This window comes from Mobula hypostoma, unplaced genomic scaffold, assembly GCF_963921235.1.
Source record: "Mobula hypostoma unplaced genomic scaffold, sMobHyp1.1 scaffold_170, whole genome shotgun sequence".
NCBI classification, from domain to species: domain Eukaryota; kingdom Metazoa; phylum Chordata; class Chondrichthyes; order Myliobatiformes; family Myliobatidae; genus Mobula; species Mobula hypostoma.
This window is the reverse complement of record NW_026948209.1, coordinates 101,521-122,500: the sequence shown is the minus strand read 5'-3', so window position 1 is coordinate 122,500 and position 20,980 is coordinate 101,521. Positions and strand designations below refer to the sequence as shown.

Sequence of the window (20,980 nt, the reverse complement as noted above, 5' to 3'; positions counted from 1 at the left end):
GGGGGAGGGGAGAGGGAAAGAAATGCGGGCGAGGGGGGAAGGGAGAGAGAGTGAGAAAGAGAGAGAGACGGAGAGAGAGAGAGAGAAGGGGAGACAGAGAGACATGGCGAGAGAGGGGGTAGGGGGAGGGAGGGGGTAGAGAGAGGGTTAGAAAGAGGGACAGACAGGGAGAGGAGGGAGAGAGAGAGGGAGAAAGAGAGAGAGACACACAGGCAGAGAGATGGCGAGAGAGGGGGTGGGGAGGGAGGGGGTAGAGAGAGGGTTAGAAAGAGGGACAGACAGGGAGAGAGGGAGAAAGAGAGGGAGACACACACTTAGGCAGAGAGATGGCGAGAGAGGGGGTGGGGAGGGAGGGGGTAGAGAGAGGGTTGGAAAGAGGGACAGACAGGGAGAGGAGGGAGAGAGGGGAGAGAGAGATGGAGAAAGAGAGAGAGACAGACACTTAGGCAGAGAGATGGTGAGAGAGGGGGTAGGGGGAGGGAGGGGGTAGAGAGGGAGATAGGGAGGAAGAGTGAGGGAGAGGGAGATGCATAGCGATAGAGAAAGTGCTGGAGAGAGAGATAGAGAGAGGAGGGGAGAGAGATAGAGTTAGGCACAGAGAGAAGGACAGAGAGAGACAGTCGGGGTACAGAGACAGTGAGTGCGGAGAGAGGAGGAGGTGGGGCGGGGTGGGGGTGCGTGGGGAGAGAGGGTTACAGCGGGGAACGGAGAGGGGGGTGTGTGGGAGAGGAGGGGCGGAAAAGGGGAGAGGGCGTGAAGGAGAGAGAGAGGGAGGGGTGCAGGAGCTGGTCCGATACACACGCACACCCACTAACAGGTACGCACTTGATGCAACCTTCGGACATTCTGAAATGTCACATTTCCTCCATCTCACTCCCTCCGCGGCCCTTTCCCCTCATCGACCCTCTCCCATCCTCCCCTCCGCCTCTCCCACCCACCCCTCTCCGCCTCGGCCCGTGAGGGCCCGGGGCGCGGGTGGCGACCCCCCGCCCCGGGGACGTACCGGGCCTTCTCCCCGCCGTCGAGTGCGATCTCCTCCGCCGGGCTGTAGCACCGCGGGCCGTGCGGCGGGGCTCTGGACTGTGAGCCGGGCAGAGGCAGCGAGAAGCCGCGCCCCCCCCCCCCCGCCCTCGTCCCGCGGCGGCCGCAACGGGATCCGTCCCCCTCGGGGGGGTGGGGGCGGGGGCGGGGGGCGGTGCCAACCGCTACCGTATTCCCCCTGGTGGCGGCGCACCCCGGGGCCCGGAACCCGGAAACGGGCCGGTGGAGGGAGGAGGGCCGGAGGGGCGGGTTGTGGAGGGGGGGGGGGGTGGGGGTGGTGGACGCAGGAAGGGAAAGACGGAAGAGGAGGGGTGGGGTCGGGGGAGGAGGAGTGGCGTGGGGGGGCAAGGGTGGGGGAAATGGGGAAGGGCAGAGGGGGATGGGGAAGGAGGGAAAGGGGAGCTGGAAAGCGTGAGGGGGGTGGGGAGAGGGAGGGAGGGAATAGGGGGGGAAGATGAGGAGGGGGGAGATGTGGGGGCCAGGGAAGGAGGGAAGGGGTGCTGGGTGAGAGGGAGTGAGGGTGGGGGAATGGGAGAGGGGAGCAACAGAGGGGCGCGGCCTCCGAACAGAGGGACGAACGCTCAGGACGGGCGGGGTGGGGGGGTGGGGGTAGCAGGGATTTCTTTAACCGGAGGGCGGGGTGAATGTGCGGAATCCGCCCCGCGGCCGCCAAGTCTGCTTAAATGGGAAGTTGACAGTTTCTCAATGAGTCAGGGCGTGAAAAGTTGCAGGCAGAGGGCAGGAGAATGCGGGGGGTGGGGGTGGTGGTTGGGGTTGAGAGGGATAGTAAATCAGCCGCTATGCGATGGCGGAGCAGGCTCGACGGGCCGAACGGCCTGATTAGAATTAGACTCCTCTGTCTAATTTTACTCTCTCTCTGTTTCCGACCCTTCCCCATCTGTGACCACCAGAGGTGTCTGAGGAAAGGGGCTGAAGAAAGGAGAAATGGGAATGGGACGGCCTCTGGGAATGGGGAAGAGGCCGTTCGGATTTGGGAGAGCAGGTGCTGGGACCGGGGAGAGGTCGCCGGGAGTCGGGCAAGGGGCCCCTGGGGAATGGGAACGGGGTCATCGGGAGTGGGGATGGGAAGAGGGGATTTGGGCAGGGGCCCTCAGGGAAGGAGAGACGGGGCGGGGACGGATCCGGGAACGACAGCGGGAAGTGGGGGGGGCAGACGTCCGCTTCTGTCCAGCGTCCGGTAAATGGCGGGAAAACCGGGAAACCGGGGGAAGGATTATCGGGAATTCTGAAATATCAGTCAGGAATCGCTGGGAGTATTCGGTCTGGGGGGGGTGGGGAGCGGCCAGGAGAACGGTGGGGAGAGCGTTGGGAATGGGGCACATTGGGAATGTGACAGACGCCAAAGTTAACTAGACGGACAGCGTCGAGAATGGGGCAGAGTAAACCAGGAAAGGGGACCGCAGCCTTGCAAATGGGGAAGGTGTGACCGGCTGGGGAATGGGTGTTCGGCAATAGAGCGGGGGGGGGGGAGGTGGGATGTGACGGGAGTGGACAGGAGGTCCCGGCAAAGGGGGCAAACGGGTTTGAGTTTACTCATTGAAGACGGGCCAAAAATCATTGGGGATAAGCCAAAGGGAATTGGGAACAGGGAAGCAACCGATGGGATTAGACAGAGGATATTGTAAATGGGGGGAGGGAAAAAACTTTCAATGGGGCCAACGCCATTGGGAATGAGACGGACGCCGTTGAGATTCGGGAGTAGGAAGTTCAGGGCGAAGCTATTGGGAGAGGCAACTGGGAACTCTGTGTCTGACCCCAGGAGTGTGTGATGGGACGGTGTGGAGGGAGATTCACTCTGTGTGTCTGACCCCGGGAGTGTGTGATGGGACGGTGTGGAGGGAGATTCACTCTGTGTCTGACCCCAGGAGTGTGTGATGGGACGGTGTGGAGGGAGATTCACTCTGTGTGTCTGACCCCGGGAGTGTGTGATGGGACGGTGTGGAGGGAGATTCACTCTGTGTGTCTGACCCCGGGAGTGTGTGATGGGACGGTGTGGAGGGAGATTCACTCTGTGTGTCTGACCCCGGGAGTGTGTGATGGGACGGTGTGGAGGGAGATTCACTCTGTGTGTCTGACCCCGGGAGTGTGTGATGGGACGGTGTGGAGGGAGATTCACTCTGTGTGTCTGACCCCGGGAGTGTGTGATGGGACGGTGTGGAGGGAGATTCACTCTGTGTGTCTGACCCCGGGAGTGTGTGATGGGACGGTGTGGAGGGAGATTCACTCTGTGTGTCTGACCCCGGGAGTGTGTGATGGGACGGTGTGGAGGGAGATTCACTCTGTGTGTCTGACCCCGGGAGTGTGTGATGGGAAGGTGTGGAGGGAGATTCACTCTGTGTCTGACCCCGGGAGTGTGTGATGGGACGGTGTGGAGGGAGATTCACTCTGTGTGTCTGACCCCGGGAGTGTGTGATGGGACGGTGTGGAGGGAGATTGACTCTGTGTCTGACCCCGGAAATGTGGGATGGGACGGTGTGGAGGGAGATTCACTCTGTGTCTGACCCCGGGAGTGTGTGATGGGACGGTGTGGAGGGAGATTCACTCTGTGTCTGACCCCGGAAATGTGGGATGGGACGGTGTGGAGGGAGATTCACTCTGTGTCTGACCCCGGGGAGTGTGTGATGGGACAGTGTGGAGGGAGATTCACTCTGTGTCTGACCCCGGGAGTGTGTGATGGGACGGTGTGGAGGGAGATTCACTCTGTGTCTGACCCCGGGAGTGTGTGATGGGACGGTGTGGAGGGAGATTCACTCTGTGTGTCTGACCCCGGGAGTGTGTGATGGGACGCTGTGGAGGGAGATTCACTCTGTGTGTCTGACCCCGGGAGTGTGTGATGGGACGGTGTGGAGGGAGATTCACTCTGTGTGTCTGACCCCGGGAGTGTGTGATGGGACGGTGTGGAGGGAGATTCACTCTGTGTCTGACCCCGGGAGTGTGTGATGGGACGGTGTGGAGGGAGATTCACTCTGTGTCTGACCCCGGGAGTCTGTGATGGGACGGTGTGGAGGGAGATTCACTCTGTGTCTGACCCCGGGAGTGTGTGATGCGACGGTGCGGAGGGAGATTCACTCTGTGTGTCTGACCCCGGGAGTGTGTGATGGGACGGTGTGGAGGGAGATTCACTCTGTGTCTGACCCCGGGAGTGTGTGATGGGACGGTGTGGAGGGAGATTCACTCTGTGTCTCACCCCAGGAGTGTGTGATGGGACGGTGTGGAGGGAGATTCACTCTGTGTCTGACCCCAGGAGTGTGTGATGGGACGGTGTGGAGGGAGATTCACTCTGTGTCTGACCCCGGGAGTGTGTGATGGGACGGTGTGGAGGGAGATTCACTCTGTGTCTGACCCCGGGAGTGTGTGATGGGACTGTGTGGAGGGAGATTCACTCTGTGTGTCTGACCCCGGGAGTGTGTGATGGGACGGTGTGGAGAGAGATTCACTCTGTGTGTGACCCCGGGAGTGTGTGATGGGACGGTATGGAGGGAGATTCACTCTGTGTGTCTGACCCCGGGAGTGTGTGATGGGACGGTGTGGAGGGAGATTCACTCTGTGTCTGACCCCGGGAGTGTGTGATGGGACTGTGTGGAGGGAGATTCACTCTGTGTCTGACCCCGGGAGTGTGTGATGGGACGGTGTGGAGGGAGATTCACTCTGTGTGTCTGACCCCAGGAGTGTGTGATGGGTCGGTGTGGAGGGAGATTCACTCTGTGTCTGACCCCGAGAGTGTGTGATGGGACGGTGTGGAGGGAGATTCACTCTGTGTCTGACCCCGGGAGTGTGTGATGGGACGGTGCGGAGGGAGATTCACTCTGTGTGTCTGACCCCGGGAGTGTGTGATGGGACGGTCTGGAGGGAGATTCACTCTGTGTCTGACCCCGGGAGTGTGTGATGGGACGGTGTGGAGGGAGATTCACTCTGTGTGTCTGACCCCGGGAGTGTGTGATGGGATGGTGTGGAGGGAGATTCACTCTGTGTCTGACCCCGGGAGTGTGTGATAGGACGGTGTGGAGGGAGATTCACTCTGTGTGTCTGACCCCGGGAGTGTGTGATGGGACGGTGTGGAGGGAGATTCACTCTGTGTCTGACCCCTGGGAGTCTGTGATGGGACGGTGTGGAGGGAGATTCACTCTGTGTCTGACCCCGGGAGTGTGTGATGGGACGGTGTGGAGGGAGATTCACTCTGTGTGTCTGACCCCAGGAGTGTGTGATGAGACAGTGCGGAGGGAGATTCACTCTGTGTGTCTGACCCCGGGAGTGTGTGATGGGACGGTGTGGAGGGAGATTCACTCTGTGTGTCTGACCCCGGGAGTGTGTGATGGGACAGTGTGGAGGGAGATTCACTCTGTGTCTGACCCCGGGAGTGTGTGATGGGACGGTGTGGAGGAAGATTCACTTTGTGTCTGACCCGGGGAGTGTGTGATGGGACGGTGTGGAGGGAGATTCACTTTGTGTCTCACCCCGGAAGTGTGTGATGGGACGGTGTGGAGGGAGATTCACTCTGTGTGTCTGACCCCGGGAGTGTGTGATGGGATGGTGTGGAGGGAGATTCACTCTGTGTCTGACCCCTGGGAGTCTGTGATGGGACGGTGTGGAGGGAGATTCACTCTGTGTCTTACCCCGGGTGTGTGTGATGGGACGGTGTGGAGGGAGATTCACTCTGTGTGTCTGACCCCGGGAGTGTGTGATGAGACAGTGCGGAGGGAGATTCACTCTGTGTGTCTGACCCCGGGAGTGTGTGATGGGTCGGTGTGAAGGGAGATTCACTCTGTGTCTGACCCCGAGAGTGTGTGATGGGACGGTGTGGAGGGATATTCACTCTGTGTCTGACCCCGGGAGTGTGTGATGGGACGGTGCGGAGGGAGATTCACTCTGTGTGTCTGACCCCGGGAGTGTGTGATGGGACGGTGTGGAGGGAGATTCACTCTGTGTCTGACCCCGGGAGTGTGTGATGGGACGGTGTGGAGGGAGATTCACTCTGTGTCTCACCCCGGGAGTGTGTGATGGGACGGTGTGGAGGGAGATTCACTTTGTGTCTGACCCGGGGAGTGTGTGATGGGACGGTGTGGAGGGAGATTCACTCTGTGTCTGACCCCGGGAGTGTGTGATGGGACGGTGTGGAGGGAGATTCACTCTGTGTGTCTGACCCCGGGAGTGTGTGATGGGACGGTGTGGAGGGCGATTCACTCTGTGTCTGACCCCGGGAGTGTGTGATGGGACGGTGTGGAGGGAGATTCACTCTGTGTGTCTGACCCCGGGAGTGTGTGATGGGACGGTGTGGAGGGAGATTCACTCTGTGTCTGACCCCGGGACTGTGTGATGGGACGGTGTGGAGGGAGATTCACTCTGTGTGTCTGACCCCGGGAGTGTGTGATGGGACGGTGTGGAGGGAGATTCACTCTGTGTCTGACCCCGGGAGTGTGTGATGGGACGGTGTGGTGGGAGATTCACTCTGTGTCTGACCCCGGGAGTGTGTGATGGGACGGTGTGGAGGGAGATTCACTCAGTGTCTGACCCCAGGAGTGTGTGATGGGACGGTGTGGAGGGAGATTCACTCTGTGTGTCTGACCCCGGGAGTGTGTGATGGGACGGTGTGGAGGGAGATTCACTCTGTGTGTCTGACCCCGGGAGTGTGTGATGGGACGGTGCGGAGGGAGATTCACTCTGTGTGTCTGAACCCGGCAGTGTGTGATGGGACGGTGTGGAGGGAGATTCTCTCTGTGTGTCTGACCCCGGGAGTGTGTGATGGGACGGTGTGGAGGGAGATTCACTCTGTGTGTCTGACCCCGGGAGTGTGTGATGGGACGGTGTGGAGGGAGATTCACTCTGTGTGTCTGACCCTGGGAGTGTGTGATGGGACGGTGTGGAGGGAGATTCACTCTGTGTGTCAGGACCTGAGAGTCTGTGATGGGATCCTCACCCCGTGTTTGACATATTCTAAGAATATATGATTTATATTTAATTTTAATTCAGAAAATCAAAGATATTTGGACGTTCCCACTCCGACATCAGCGGCCCCAACTTGACCCTCCACTCGCCCGTACTCCGCCCAATGTCCTTCTGAAGTTTGTCGAGGCCTAGCAAAGTTATCCACTCGATTTCCAGCGTCGCTGCGGCAGGTCGCAATGCCCCCCCTCCCCCACCGCTCCAGAACGTCCCGCGGGAGGGGTCCTGCTCCCCTGCGCCCCGTGCATTGAACCCACCCCCCTCCCCACTCCTCAGTGCACAGGAAGAGTTCACGATCTGGCACAGCGGCTGAGAGGAGGTGACGGGAGTGGCGGCGTCCTTTCTCAGGATATGGGTCACCTGGGGAGGGGGAGCGGAAGGGTGAGCGACGGATTGGGAGGGAGAAGGGGAGGGGGGACAGAGAGAGAGAGAGAGAGAGTTCACTCAACCTATTCTCATAAGGCATGCTCCCCAATCCAGGCAACACCCTTGTAAACAACACACATCAAAGTTGCTGGTGAACGCAGCAGGCCAGGCAGCATCTATAGGAAGAGGTACAGTCGACGTTTCAGGCCGAGACCCTTCGTCAGGACTAACTGAAGGAAGAGTGAGTAAGGGATTTGAAAGCTGGAGGGGGAGGGGCAGATGCAAAATGATAGGAGAAGACAGGACGGGGAGGGATAGAGCCGAGAGCTGGACAGGTGATCGGCAAAAGGGGATACGAGAGGATCATGGGACAGGAGGTCCGGGAAGAAAGACGGGGGGGGTGACCCAGAGGATGGGCAAGAGGTATAGGTATATTCAGAGGGACAGAGGGAGAAAAAGGAGAGTGAGAGAAAGAATGTGTGCATTAAAAAGAGTAACAGATGGGGTACGAGGGGGAGGTGGGGCCTAGCGGAAGTTAGAGAAGTCAATGTTTAAACACCCTTGTAAATCTCCTCTGCACCCTTTCTATGGTTTCCACGTCCTTCCTGTAGTGAGGCGACCAGAACTGAGCACAGTACTCCAAGTGGGGCCTGACCAGGGTCCTATATATAGTTGTAACATCACCTCTCGGCTCCTTAACTCAATCCCACGATTGATGAAGGCCAACACACCGCACGCCTTCATCACCCGTGAAATTGAGAGTAGGAGGGATGGGTTAGTGAATTTGCTGATGGCACAAAGGTTGGATGTGTTGTGGATAGTGTGGAGGGCTGTCAGAGGTTACGGCGGGACATCGATAGGATGCAAAACTGGGCTGAGAAGTGGCAGATGGAGTTCAACCCAGATAAGTGTGAGGTGCTTCGTATTGGTAGGTCAAATATGATGGGAGAATATAGTATTAATGGTGAGACTCTTGGCAGTGTGGAGAGTCAGAGGGATCTTTTTTTTTTAATACAAAATTCTTTATTACAAATGTCAGTGCTATACAATATTTACAAACCCAGTGACTAACATATTTACTACACTACAAACAGACAATACATCTTAAACCAATATATTGCCATCCTCATCAATGATGGCATTTACACCCCGCGGAGCCCAACGGTCCCGGAACACCTCTACGGTCGCCGTGGACTGTGCGTATTCCTTTTCAATGTTCACCCGGGCACGAACATACCCCCTAAACATAGCCAGGCAGTCCGCCCGGGGAGAACCTCCTGCCACCCTTTTCCAGGAGCCACGGATGGCAATTTTCGCCAGCCCCAGGAGCAAGTTGACAAGGACATCCTCATCCCTCTGTGCCCCCCTCCTTACTGGATGACCATATATAAATAGGGTGGGACTGAAATGCAACCAGAAGGCGAGAAGCAGCCCACGCAAAAACGCGAAAAGGGGCTGCAGCCTCACGCACTCCACGTACATGTGGTACACGGTCTCCTCCAGCCCGCAGAAGTGACACGCGGCTGGGAGATCCGTGTACAGACTGAAGAACTTATTGCAGGGCACCGCTTTATGCAGCACCCTCCAGCCGAGATCCCCAAGGTGCAGTCAGAGGGATCTTGGGGTCCGAGTCCACTCAAAAGCAGCTGCGCAGGTTGACTCTGTGGTTAAGAAGGCGTACGGTGTATTGGGGAACAAATATGTAATCCTATTAGATAGATAGATAGATAGACATACTTTATTGATCCCGAGGGAAATTGGGTTTCGTTACAGTTGCACCGACCAAGAATAGAGTATTAAGGAAATGTGCAATTTTTTTTTAAAAATGTGTAATCGTGAGGGTGGGGTTGGGGGGGAGAGCGGACTTTAGCTTCGCTAATGTAAAATGAGAGCTTCTTCGTGCAAGGGGTTTAGGCGGGGCTGGGTTTGTTGACAGTGTCCAGGAAGGTTCCTTAAATCAATAAGTAGACACGGTCCGACGGGAGGAGCGCTGGGCCCGCTGTGTGGGTCAGTGAGCCCGGCCGGGTGACTGGCCTTTCTGCGGGTGAACATAGTCCTAGTCATATTTTATTGATCCCGGGGGAAATTAGTTTCCGTTACAGTTGCACCATAAATAATAAATAGTAATAAAACCATAAATAGTTAAATAGTAATATGTAAATTATGCCAGGAAATAAGTCCAGGACCAGCCTATTGGCTCAGGGTGTCTGACCCTCCAGGGGAGGAGTTGTAAAGTTTGATGGCCACAGGCAGGAATGACTTCCTATGACGCTCTGTGCTGCATCTCGGTGGAATGAGTCTCTGGCTGAATGTACTCCTGTGCCCACCCAGTACATTATGTAGTGGATGGGAGACATTGACCAAGATGGGATGCGACTTAGACAGCGTCCTCTTTTCAGACACCACCGTCAGAGAGTCCAGTTCCATCCCCACAACATCACTGGCCTTACGGATGAGTTTGTTGATTCTGTTGGTGTCTGCTAACCCTCAGCCTGCTGCCCCAGCACACAACAGCAAACATGATCGCACTGGCCACCACAGACTCGTAGAACATCCTCAGTATCGTCTGGCAGATGTTAAAGGACCTCAGTCTCCTCAGGAAATAGAGACAGCTCTGACCCTTCTTGTAGACAGCCTCAGTGTTCTTTGACCAGTCCAGTTTATTATCAATTCCTATCCCCAGGTATTTGTAATCCTCCACCATGTCCCACACTGATCCCCTGGATGGAAACAGGGGTCACCGGTACCTTAGCTCTCCTCAGGTCTACCACCAGCTCCTTAGTCTCTTTCACATTAAGCTGCAGATAATTCTGCTCACACTATGTGACACGGTTCCGGGAACGGTGAGCCACAGCTTCCCGACTCACGGGACAGCGGGAGTATACGGACACGGACGGTGCTTGGGGAAGAGTCTGACATCGGGGCAGGGCAAATGACGAGGGGGCACCCTCCGCTCTCTGAGACCGCGGGTGTCGCGTCCTCGCTGTCCAGAGACGCGGGCCTGGTCAGGGCAATAGGGAGGGCGGGCCGCTGGCCCGTGTCGCAGGCTGAACCCCTCCCCACCCTCCCACTTCTCCGGTCGGGAGAAACGGGTCCCCCCCCCGCCCCGACCCCCACCGGGCTCGGTAGCCTAGCCACACACGCGAAGGCCGGGAGCTGGACTCGGCCGTCAGGGGCTGTTTGAGACGCACGCCGTTGGGGGCATTTGGTAGGTAGCGGGAGCTGGTCGCCCTTACCTCCCCCGGCTGTAAAGACCCTCAGGAACTGCGGGGGACCTGGGGCAGGAGCGAGGAGGACTGAATTGGGAACACCTCCTGAATCCGGCAGGTCCCCGCCTCAGACATGGGGGTGGGGGGGCGAGATCACCGGCGCGGAGTGTGCACGATCCCCTTCGCGGGAGGGGCGGGGGACCGGGGAGCCTCCGGGCGTCCGGGGGAAGCGGGGAAGTTCCTTCGAGGAGGAAAACGGGGGTAACCTCGGACGCCGGGGTCGAACGGAGACCCGTCGGGGATTACAATGAAGCCGGGGGGAGAAGGGGTCTAAGAAAGCCTTGGCGACCAGGATTAAGGGGGCTTTCTGACCCGACTCTCTTCTGGAGCAGGAGGAGAAGCGAGGGAGAGGGTGGGACCGCTAGGGGATAGAGGTGGGGAGGAGGGCTCGGCGGGGGTGGTGGTGGAAGGGGGGACATTTGCTCGGACACGGAGAATGTGCGCGGAGGTGCTTATTCAGTACTTAACAAGGGGGAGAAAAAGGAGATGGAGGAGCGGGGTGGGGTGGGCCGGGGCCGCGATCAATCCCCCTTGTGCCCTCTCGAGGGGCAAAATCTCGAGATTTGACCATAAAGTGCCCTCTCTCTCCTTCCCTCCCTGCCTCCCTTCCTCGCTCCCTCTCTCTATCTGTCTTTCTCTCTTTCTATCTGTCTCTCTCTTTCCCTTTCTCTCTCCCTCCCTCTCTCTACCACCATCTTTCTTCCTCTCTCTCTCTCTTTCGCTCTCCCCCCCGCTCTCTCCCTCTCTCTGTTTCTCTCTCTATTCCCCCCTCTCTCTTTCGCTCTCTCGCACTCTCCTTCTCTCTCTCACCCCCTTTCTTTCTCTCACTCGCACTCTCTAATCCCATCTCTCTCTTTCGCTCTCTCACTCACTCTCTCTTTCTCCCTCTCTCCCCCCCTCTCGCTCTCTCTCGATCTCTCTCTATCACACGCTCCCTCTCTTTCTCTGTTCCTGTGTGTGTCTCTCTCGCTCTCTCTATCCTCCTCTCGCTCTTTCGCTGTCTTGCTCTCTCTTTCTCTCTCTCTCGCCCTCCCTCTCTCTCGCTCTCTCCCTCTCTGTCTCTCTCTATCTCCATCTCCCTGTCTCTCTCTGGGTTTCTGTCTCTCTCTCTCTCGCTCTCTCTCTCTCTGTCTCTCTCTATCTCCGTCTCTCTGTCTCTCTCTGGGTTTGTGTCTCTCTCTCACTCTCGCTCTCTCCCTCTCTGTCTCTCTCTATCTCCGTCTCCCTGTCTCTCTCTGGGTTTGTGTCTCTCTCTCTCTCTCGCTCTCTCCCTCTCTGTCTCTCTCTATCTCCGTCTCCCTGTCTCTCTCTGGGTTGGTGTCTCTCTCTCACTCTCGCTCTCTCCCTCTCTGTCTCTCTCTATCTCCGTCTCTCTGTCTCTCTCTGGGTCTCTGTCTCTCTCTCTCTCGCTCTCTCCCTCTCTGTCTCTCTCTATCTCCGTCTCTCTGTCTCTCTCTGGGTTTCTGTCTCTCTCTCTCTCTCCCTCTCTGTCTCTCTCTATCTCCGTCTCTCTGTCTCTCTCTGGGTTTCTGTCTCTCTCTCTCACTCTCGCTCTCTCCCTCTCTGTCTCTCTCTATCTCCGTCTCTCTGTCTCTCTCTGGGTTTCTGTCTCTCTCTCTCTCTCGCTCTCTCCCTCTCTGTCTCTCTCTATCTCCGTCTCTCTGTCTCTCTCTGGGTTTCTGTCTCTCTCTCACTCTCGCTCTCTCCCTCTCTGTCTCTCTCTATCTCCGTCTCTCTGTCTCTCTCTGGGTTTCTGTCTCTCTCTCTCTCGCTCTCTCTCTCTCTATCTCCGTCTCTCTGTCTCTCTCTGGGTTTGTGTCTCTCTCTCACTCTCACTCTCTCCCTCTCTGTCTCTCTCTATCTCCGTCTCCCTGTCTCTCTCTGGGTTTGTGTCTCTCTCCCTCTCTGTCTCTCTCTATCTCCGTCTCCCTGTCTCTCTCTGGGTTGGTGTCTCTCTCTCACTCTCGCTCTCTCCCTCTCTGTCTCTATCTATCTCCGTCTCTCTGTCTCTCTCTGGGTTTCTCTCTCTCTCTCTCGCTCTCTCCCTCTCTGTCTTTCTCTATCTCCGTCTCCCTGTCTCTCTCTGGGTTTGTGTGTCTCTCTCTCTCTCGCTCTCTCCCTCTCTGTCTCTCTCTATCTCCGTCTCCCTGTCTCTCTCTGGGTTTCTGTCTCTCTCTCTCTCTCTCTCTCTCTCTCTCTCTGTCTCTCTCTATCTCCGTCTCCCTGTCTCTCTGTGGGTTTCTGTCTCTCTCTCTCTCTCTCTCTCTCTCTCTCTCTGTCTCTCTCTATCTCCGTCTCTCTGTCTCTCTCTGGGTTTCTGTCTCTCTCTATCTCCGTCTCTCTGTCTCTCTCTGGGTTTCTGTCTCTCTCTCACTCTCGCTCTCTCCCTCTCCGTCTCTCTGTCTCTGTCTCTCTCTCTCTCTCTCGCTCAAGGTTTCAATTTTTGGTTTTTGTTTCAAATCCTTTCTGCTGTTTCGCCGTTCCCATTTCATCGTCACTGTGTGTAGTTCTTCAAATGCTTCAAGTTTTCCTGAACATTGTGGTAGCACAATATTGCTGGGAGTGTTAACGATTTTTTCCCCCCAAATTTTGATGACATTTCGTTTTGGTGTGTAGCGTGGTTTTTTTTTGGTTGGGTCAATGCCCCAATATTCTGAGGGGGGGTGGTGGGAGGAGTAGTGTTACATATCAGGATAATCTTGTCTGTCAGCTCGGCTCTTCAGTGTTGTCCGGAGTCTCTGGATCTGTGCTGTTGCTGTTACCCTCCCAGTGGGAATGATTGTATGTACTCTCATCAATTCTTTGTCGGGTTCCACTTCCGTCTTTACTTTTACCTTGCAACTTTGCGCCCTGTTTGGTTCCACGTGTCTATCGGGGTCAAGTCACTCCACGTTCATAAACTGCTGGTGAAGTTTTCATCTGTATTATTTGGAAATCTCGTTGACTAAAAAAACAATCCCCCCCCCCCCCCCGGTTACAATTCAGTACCACATAACGAACAGTACGCAATATGCGATCTGATGTTGAGGCTCGAAACCCCCTCTCTGAGTCCCTTCCCTTCCCCTTCCTTCTGTTGCCTCGCCTGGTTCTGGAGTCCGAGCCCGAGTCAGGTCGAATAAACGGGCAGACTATTATTGAAATGGGGAAAGAATTCAAAGTTCTGAGATGCAACGGGACTTGGGAGTCCTCGTACAGGATACCTTTAAAGTTAACCTCCAGGTTGAGTCAGTGGTGAAGAAGGCGAATGCAATGCTGGCATTCATGTCTAGAGGAATAGAGTATAGGAGCAGGGATGTGATGTTGAGGCTCTATAAGGCGCTGGTGAGACCTCACTTGGAGTACTGTGGGCAGTTTTAATCTCCTTATTTAAGAAAGGATGTGCTGACGTTGGAGAGGATACAGAGAAGATTCACTAGAATGATTCCGGGAATGAGAGGGTTAACATATGAGGAACGTTAGTCCGCTCTTGGACTGTATTCCTTGGAGTTTAGAAGAATGAGGGGAGGCCTCATAGAAACATTTCGAATGTTAAAAGGCATGGACAGAGTGGATGTGGCAAAGTTGTTTCCCGTGATGGGGGAGTCTAGTACGAGAGGGCACGGCTTAAGGATTGAAGGGCGCCCTTTCAGAACAGAAATGCGAAGAAATTTTTTTAGTCGGAGGGTGGTGAATCTATGGAATTTGTCGCCACAGGCAGCTGTGGAGGCCAAGTCATTGGGTGTATTTAAGGCAGAGATTGATAGGTATCTGAGTAGCCAGGGCATGAAAGGTTATGGTGAGAAGGCGGGGGAGTGGGACTAAATGGGAGAATGGATCAGCTCATGATAAAATGGCGGAGCAGGTTCGATGGGCCGAATGGCCGACTTCTGCTCCTTTGTCTTATGGTCTAAACGATTGAGCATCATAATACTTAATTTGACTATAAGGTTATATAGGCATCCGTTAGACCATGGAAGGTTTTGCAGGGCGTAGGAAGACCGGCTGCTGCCCAGGCTGCAGGTCTCCCCTCTCCACGCCACCGAAGTTGTCCAAGGGAAGGACACTAGAGCCGATACAGCTTGGCACCAGAGCGATGTGTGTGGTTAGGTGCCTTTCTCAAGGATACAATGCGGCGCCTCAGCTGAGGCTCGAACGGGCGACCTTAACCACTTGGCCACGCGCCAACACTGTATGGGTCAGTAAAGCAACAAAGAAATAGGAAAAGGGCCCATTCTCCGGGAATAGTCTGTTGCGCGAACGTCATTTGTTCCCGTCGACCTCCTCCTCGGACCCTCGGACCTCCTCAGCTCCACTCCGTCCGGCGGTCTACCAACTCCCTCTGTTTCGCGCCCGCCCTCTTCGTCTCTCCCCGACAGAAAGACCGCTAAATCCCTGCTCCCACACCCACAAGAAAGAACAGCGTTCCCGAACATCGTAGAAACATAGAAACATAGAAAATAGGTGCAGCAGTAGGCCATTGGGCCCTTCGAGCCTGCACCGCCATTCAGTATGATCATGGCTGATCATCCAACTCTGAACCCCGCCCCAGCCTTCCCTCCATACCCCCTGGTCCCTGTAGCCACAAGGACCATATCTAACTCCCTCTTAAACATAGCCAATGAACTGGCCTCAACTGTTTCCTGTGGCAGAGAATTCCACAGATTCACCACTCTCTGTGTGAAGAAGTTTTTCCTCATCTCGGTCCTAAAAGGCTTCCCCTTTATCCTCAAACTGTGACCCCTCGTTCTGGACTTCCCCAACATCGGGAACAATCTTCCTGCATCTAGCCTGTCCGATCCCTTTAGGATCTTATACGTTTCAATCAGATCCCCCCTCAATCTTCTAAATTCCAACGAGTACAAGCCCAGTTCATCCAGTCTTTCTTCATATGAAAGACCTGCCATCCCAGGAATCAATCTGGTGAACCTTCTTTGTACTCCCTCTACGGCAAGGATGTCTTTCCTCAGATTAGGGGACCAAAACTGCACACAATACTCCAGGTGTGGTCTCACCAAGGCCTTGTACAACTGCAGTAGTACCTCCCTGCTCCTGTACTCGAATCCTCTCGCTATAAATGCCAGCATACCATTCGCCTTTTTCACCGCCTGCTGTACCTGCATGCCCACTTTCAATGACTGGTGTATAATGACACCCAGGTCTCGTTGCACCTCCCCTTTTCCTAATCAGCCACCATTCAGATAATAATCTGTTTTCCTATTTTTGCCACCAAAGTGGATAACTTCACATTTATCCACATTAAATTGCATCTGCCATGAATTTGCCCACTCACCCAACCTATCCAAGTCACCCTGCATCCTCTTAGCATCCTCCTCACTGCTAACACTGCCACCCAGCTTCGTGTCATCCGCAAACTTGGAGATGCTGCATTTAATTCCCTCATCCAAGTCATTAATATATATTGGAAACAACTGGGGTCCCAGCACTGAGTCACGGCGTCAAAATGTAAACTTAAGTTCGCCGGACCGATAACCACACCACCAGCCGGCGAGAGGCTCCGGACCTGCGTACCAGAGGGACGGTGTTCCTCTCTCTCTGGTGGCTCGTTACGGACCTCTCTCATAGAAGCATAGAAACATAGAAAATAGGTGCAGGAGTAGGCCATCAGAACCGGCTGGATTCGAACTCAGGACCTCCTGCTTTGAAGTCCGGCGCTGATACCACTGTGCTGCCAGCCGGCGCCTAATCAGAATCAGGTTTATTATCACATGACGTGAAATTTGTTAACTCAGCCGCAGCGGTCCAATGCGTTATCTGGAAGAAAATAATAATAGGTAAACAAATGAATCAATTGCAGGATACGAATGTTGAATAGATTAAAAAATCGTGCAGCTAAAACAGGTGAGGCAGTGTTCGCGGGTTCAACGTCCGTTTAGGAATCGGGCGGCAGAAGGGGAGAAGCTGTTCCTGAATCGCCGAGTAGCATCTGCAAAATTGGCGACAAGGCCATCTATTCCATCATCTCTAAATCATAATAGGAAGCGGTCCCCCCCCCCCCCCCGCTGCAGAACACCACCAGTCACTTGGCAGCCAACCAGAAAAGGATCCTTGTATTCCCACTCGCTGCCTCTCCTACCAACCAGCCAATGCTCTAACTATGTATTTCCTGTAATACCATGGTTTCTCAACTTGCTAAGGAGCCTCATGTGCTTATCAAAAACCTTCCGGAAGTCCAGATATACAACGTCCACTGCATCCTCTTTATCTAACCTACTTGTAATCTCCTCAGGGAATTCCAGCAGGTTCGCCAGGCAGGCTTTTCCCTTAAGGAAACCGTGCTGACTTTGTCCCTACCTTGTCCTGTGTCACCAAGTACTCCATCACCTCATCCTGAACAATTGACTCCAACGTCTTCCCAACCGCTGAGGTCCGGCTGACTGGTCTGTAATTTCCTTTCTGCTGCCTTCCTCCTTTCTCAAAGAGTGGGGTGAGATTTGCAATTTTCCAGTCCTCGGGCACCATGCCAGAGTCTAATGATTTTTGAAGGATCATTTCTAGTGCCTCCACAGTCTCTAACGCTACTTCTTTCAGAACCCTAGGGTGCAGTTCATCTGGTCCAGGTGACTTATGTACCCTTAGTCTATTCCTCACCTTCTCCCTTGTAACTGTACCCACTTCTCTTCCTTCACACACTACAACACCAGGCGCACTGCTAGTGTCTTCCACAGCGAAGGCGGATGCAAAATACTCATTTAGTTCATCTGCCATCTCCTTGTCCCCCGCTATTATTTCTCCTGCCTCATTTCCTAGCGGTCCTATATCCACCCTCACAACGCGCTGGAGGAACTCAGCAGGTCGGGCAGCATCCGCGGAAACGACCGGTCGACGTTTCGGGCCGGAACCCTTCGTCGGGACTGTAGAGGGAAGGGGGCAGAGGCCCCCCTATGAAGAAGGCGGGGGGGGAGGGTGGGAAGGAGAAGGCTGGTAGGTTCCAGGTGAAAAACCAGTCAGGGGAAAGAGAAAGGGGTGAGGGGAGGGGAGGCAGGGAGGGGACAGGCAGGAAAGGTGAAGAAGGAATAGGGGAAAACACAATGGGTCGCAGAAGGAGGTGGAACCATGAGGGAGGTGATAGGCAGCTGCGGGGGGGGGGCGGTGGACTTGGAGTGGGGTCCGAAGGTAAACAGATAGATAGCTAGACTGACAGATAGATAGACAGATAGACAGACGGATAGACAGATAGATAGACAGACTGATATATAGATAGATATATATGGTCTGTACGTACTGGTTGTGTTGTGAAAAAAACACAACAGCGCCTCTTTCACCTCAGAAGGGTGAAGAAGTTTGGTATGGGCCCCCTAAATCCTAAGAACTTTCCACAGGGGCACAACTGAGAGCATCCTGACTGGCTGCATCACTGCCTGGTACGGGAATTGTACCTCCCTCGATCGCAGGACTCTGCAGAGAGTGGTGTGGACAGCCCAGCGCATCTGTAGATGTGAACTTCCCACTGTTCAGGACATTTACAGAGACGGGTGCGTGTAAAGGGCCCGAAGGATCATTGGGGACCCGAGTCACCCCCAACCACAAACTGTCCCAGCTGCTACCGTCCGGGAAACGGTACCGCAGCATAAAAGCCCGGACCGACAGGCTCCGGGACAGCTTCTTCCACCCGGCCATCAGACTGGTTAATTCCCACTGACACAACAGTATTTCTATGTTATTTTAACCGTCAATGTTTATTATAAATTACTATAATTGCAACTCTTAGACGGAAACGTGATGTCAAGATTTTTCCTCCTCGTGCATATGAGAGATGTAAAGCATTAAAAGTCAATTCAAGTCTGAAAAAGGTATGTGACCCTCTGTAGTAATGCCTTCTGCAAGAGCTAATTGCAGACGGGCGTTCCCATCGACGAGACGAGGTTGAAGGTGAGGGCTGTAGAGGGGCCCTGCCCTTTTCACGTGGCACCATGCTCCCGGAAAACGTCGTCTCGTTCTTTACCGCGTCCTGTAGCTGCAGTTACGGTTGAAATGACTCGTAAACACAAAATACCCTGCAGGTGCTGGGGTCAAAGCCACACGTACAACACGCTGGAGGAACGCAGCAGGTCGGGCAGCATCCGTGGAAACAACCGGTCGACGTTTCGGGCCGGAACCCTTCGTCAGGACTGTAGGGGGGAAGGGGCAGAGGCCCCTATGAAGAAGGTGGGGGGAGGGTGGGAAGGAGAAGGCTGGTCGGTTCCAGGTGAAAAACCAGTCAGGGGAAAGATAAAGGGGTAGGGAGAGGAAGCAGGGAGGGGATAGGCAGGAAAGGTGAAGAAGGAATAGGGGGAAACACAAAGGGTAGTAGAAGGAGGTGGAACCGTGAGGGAGGTGATAGGCAGCTGGGGGAGGGGGCAGAGTGAAATAGGGATAGGGGAAGGGAGGGGGAGGGAATTACCGGAAGTTGGAGAATTCTATGTTCATACCAAGGGGCTGGAGACGACCTAGACGAGGTAGTCTATATGCAGTGTTGCTCCTCCAACCTGAGTTTGGCCTCATCATGGCAGTAGAGGAGGCCATGTATGGACATATCCGAATGGGAATGGGAAGCAGAGTTGAAGTGGGTGGCTACCGGGAGATCCGGCCTGTTGCGGCGGACGGAGCGGAGGTGCTCGACGAAGCGGTCCCCCAATCTGCGTCGGGTCTCACCGACGTCGAGGAGGCCCCACCGGGAGCACCGGATATTTTGTGTTTCCCATATCCACTCTCATCTCCCTTTCATTTTTTTACATACCCGAGGGGAAAAAAAAACTTTAACTGTCCAATTCGATATTATTTGCTAGCTTGCTTTCATATCTCATCTTTTCTCTTCTAATGATTTTTAGTTGCTCTCTGTAGGTTTTCAAAAGCTACCCAATTCTGTATCTTCTCATTTATTTTTGCCTTGTTGTATGTCCTCTTTTGCTTTTACATTAGCTTTGATTTCCCTTGTCAGCCACAGTTGTACTATTTTACCATTGGAGTATTTCTTCATTTTTGGAACTGACCTGTCCTACAGCTGCCTCACCTTTTGCAAAAACTCACATCCCTGCCAGTAGCGCCTTCCGATTTGCTTTGGCCAACTCCTCTGTCATGCCGCTGTGATTTCCTGTACTCCACAGAAATACTGCTACACGACCTCAAACCTTACTTTTTCCCCCGTCAAGTTTTAAGGCCTTTCAACGTTCAATAGGTTCTGCCGAGATCAACCCCCCCCCACCACTCGACTTAATTCCAGCGAGCAGAAGTTCAGAGCCATCAAACCCTTCCCAAACCTTGGTGGAGTGAACCTTTTCTCCTTGGAGCGACGGAGGACGAGAGGTGACCTGATAGAGGTGTATAAGATGATGAGAGGCATTGATCGAGGCTTTTCCCCCAGGGCTGGAAATGGCTGCCACAAGAGGGCACAGGTTTAAGGTGCTGGGGAGTAGGTACAGAGGAGATGTCAGGGGGTAAGTTTTTTACACAGAGAGTGGTGAGTGCGTGGAATGGGCTGCCGGCCACGGTGGTGGAGGCGGATACGACAGGGTCTTTTAAGAGACTCCTGGACAGGTACAAGGAGCTCAGGAAAATAGAGGGCTATGGGTAACCCTAGTAATTTCTAAGGCAGGGACATGCTTGGTGGAGTGAACCTTTTCGCCTTGGAGCGACAGAGGATGGGAGGTGTGTAAGATGATGAGAGACATTGATCGTGTGGATAGTCACTGGCTTTTCCCCCAGGGCTGGAATGGCTCGCACGATGGGGCACAGTTTTAAGCTGTTTGGAAGCAGGGGTAAGTTTTTCACGCAGAGAGCGGTGAGTGTGTGGAACGGGCTGCCGGCCACGGTGGTGGAGGCGGATACGACGGGGTCTTTTAAGAGACTGTTGGGTAGGTACGTGGAACTTAGAAAAATAGAGGGCGATGCGGTGTGGAAATTCTGGGCAGTTTCTGGAGTAGGTTACGTGGTTGGCACAACATTGTGGGCCGTAGATGCCATCTAAAACTTGCTGACGATACAACCATCGTTGGTAGGATCTCCGGTGGTGACGGGAGGGCGTACAGGAGCGAGATGTGCCAACTAGTGGAATGGTGCCCCAGCAACAACCTGGCCCTCAACGTCAGTCAGACCAAAGAGCTGATTGTGGACTTCAGGAAGGGTGAGACGAGGGAACACGTACCCATCCTCAGAGAGGGATCAGAAGTGGAGAGAGTGAGCAGCTTCAAGTTCCCGGGTGTCAAGATCCCTGAGGATCTGACCTGGTCCCAACACATCGATGTAGTTATAAAGAAGGCAAGACAGTGACTGTACTTCATTAGGAGTTTGAAGGGATTCGGTTTGTCACCTAAAACACTCGAAAACTTCCCTAGTTGTACGGTGGAGACCATTCTGACGGGCTGCAT

The 20,980-nt window shown here is 54.6% G+C and overlaps 1 protein-coding gene across 1 annotated transcript in view; it reads right to left on the bottom strand.

Moving 5' to 3' along the window:
• Positions 1–1,108, bottom strand: part of LOC134341844 (lysophosphatidic acid receptor 5-like) — a 10,065-nt gene extending 8,957 nt beyond the window's left edge. The window contains exon 1 of the mRNA XM_063039778.1: positions 1,004–1,108. The gene's annotated coding sequence lies outside the window, so the exon portion shown is untranslated. The remainder of the gene's footprint in view (positions 1–1,003) is intronic.
• Between the last annotated feature and the right edge of the window lie 19,872 nt (positions 1,109–20,980).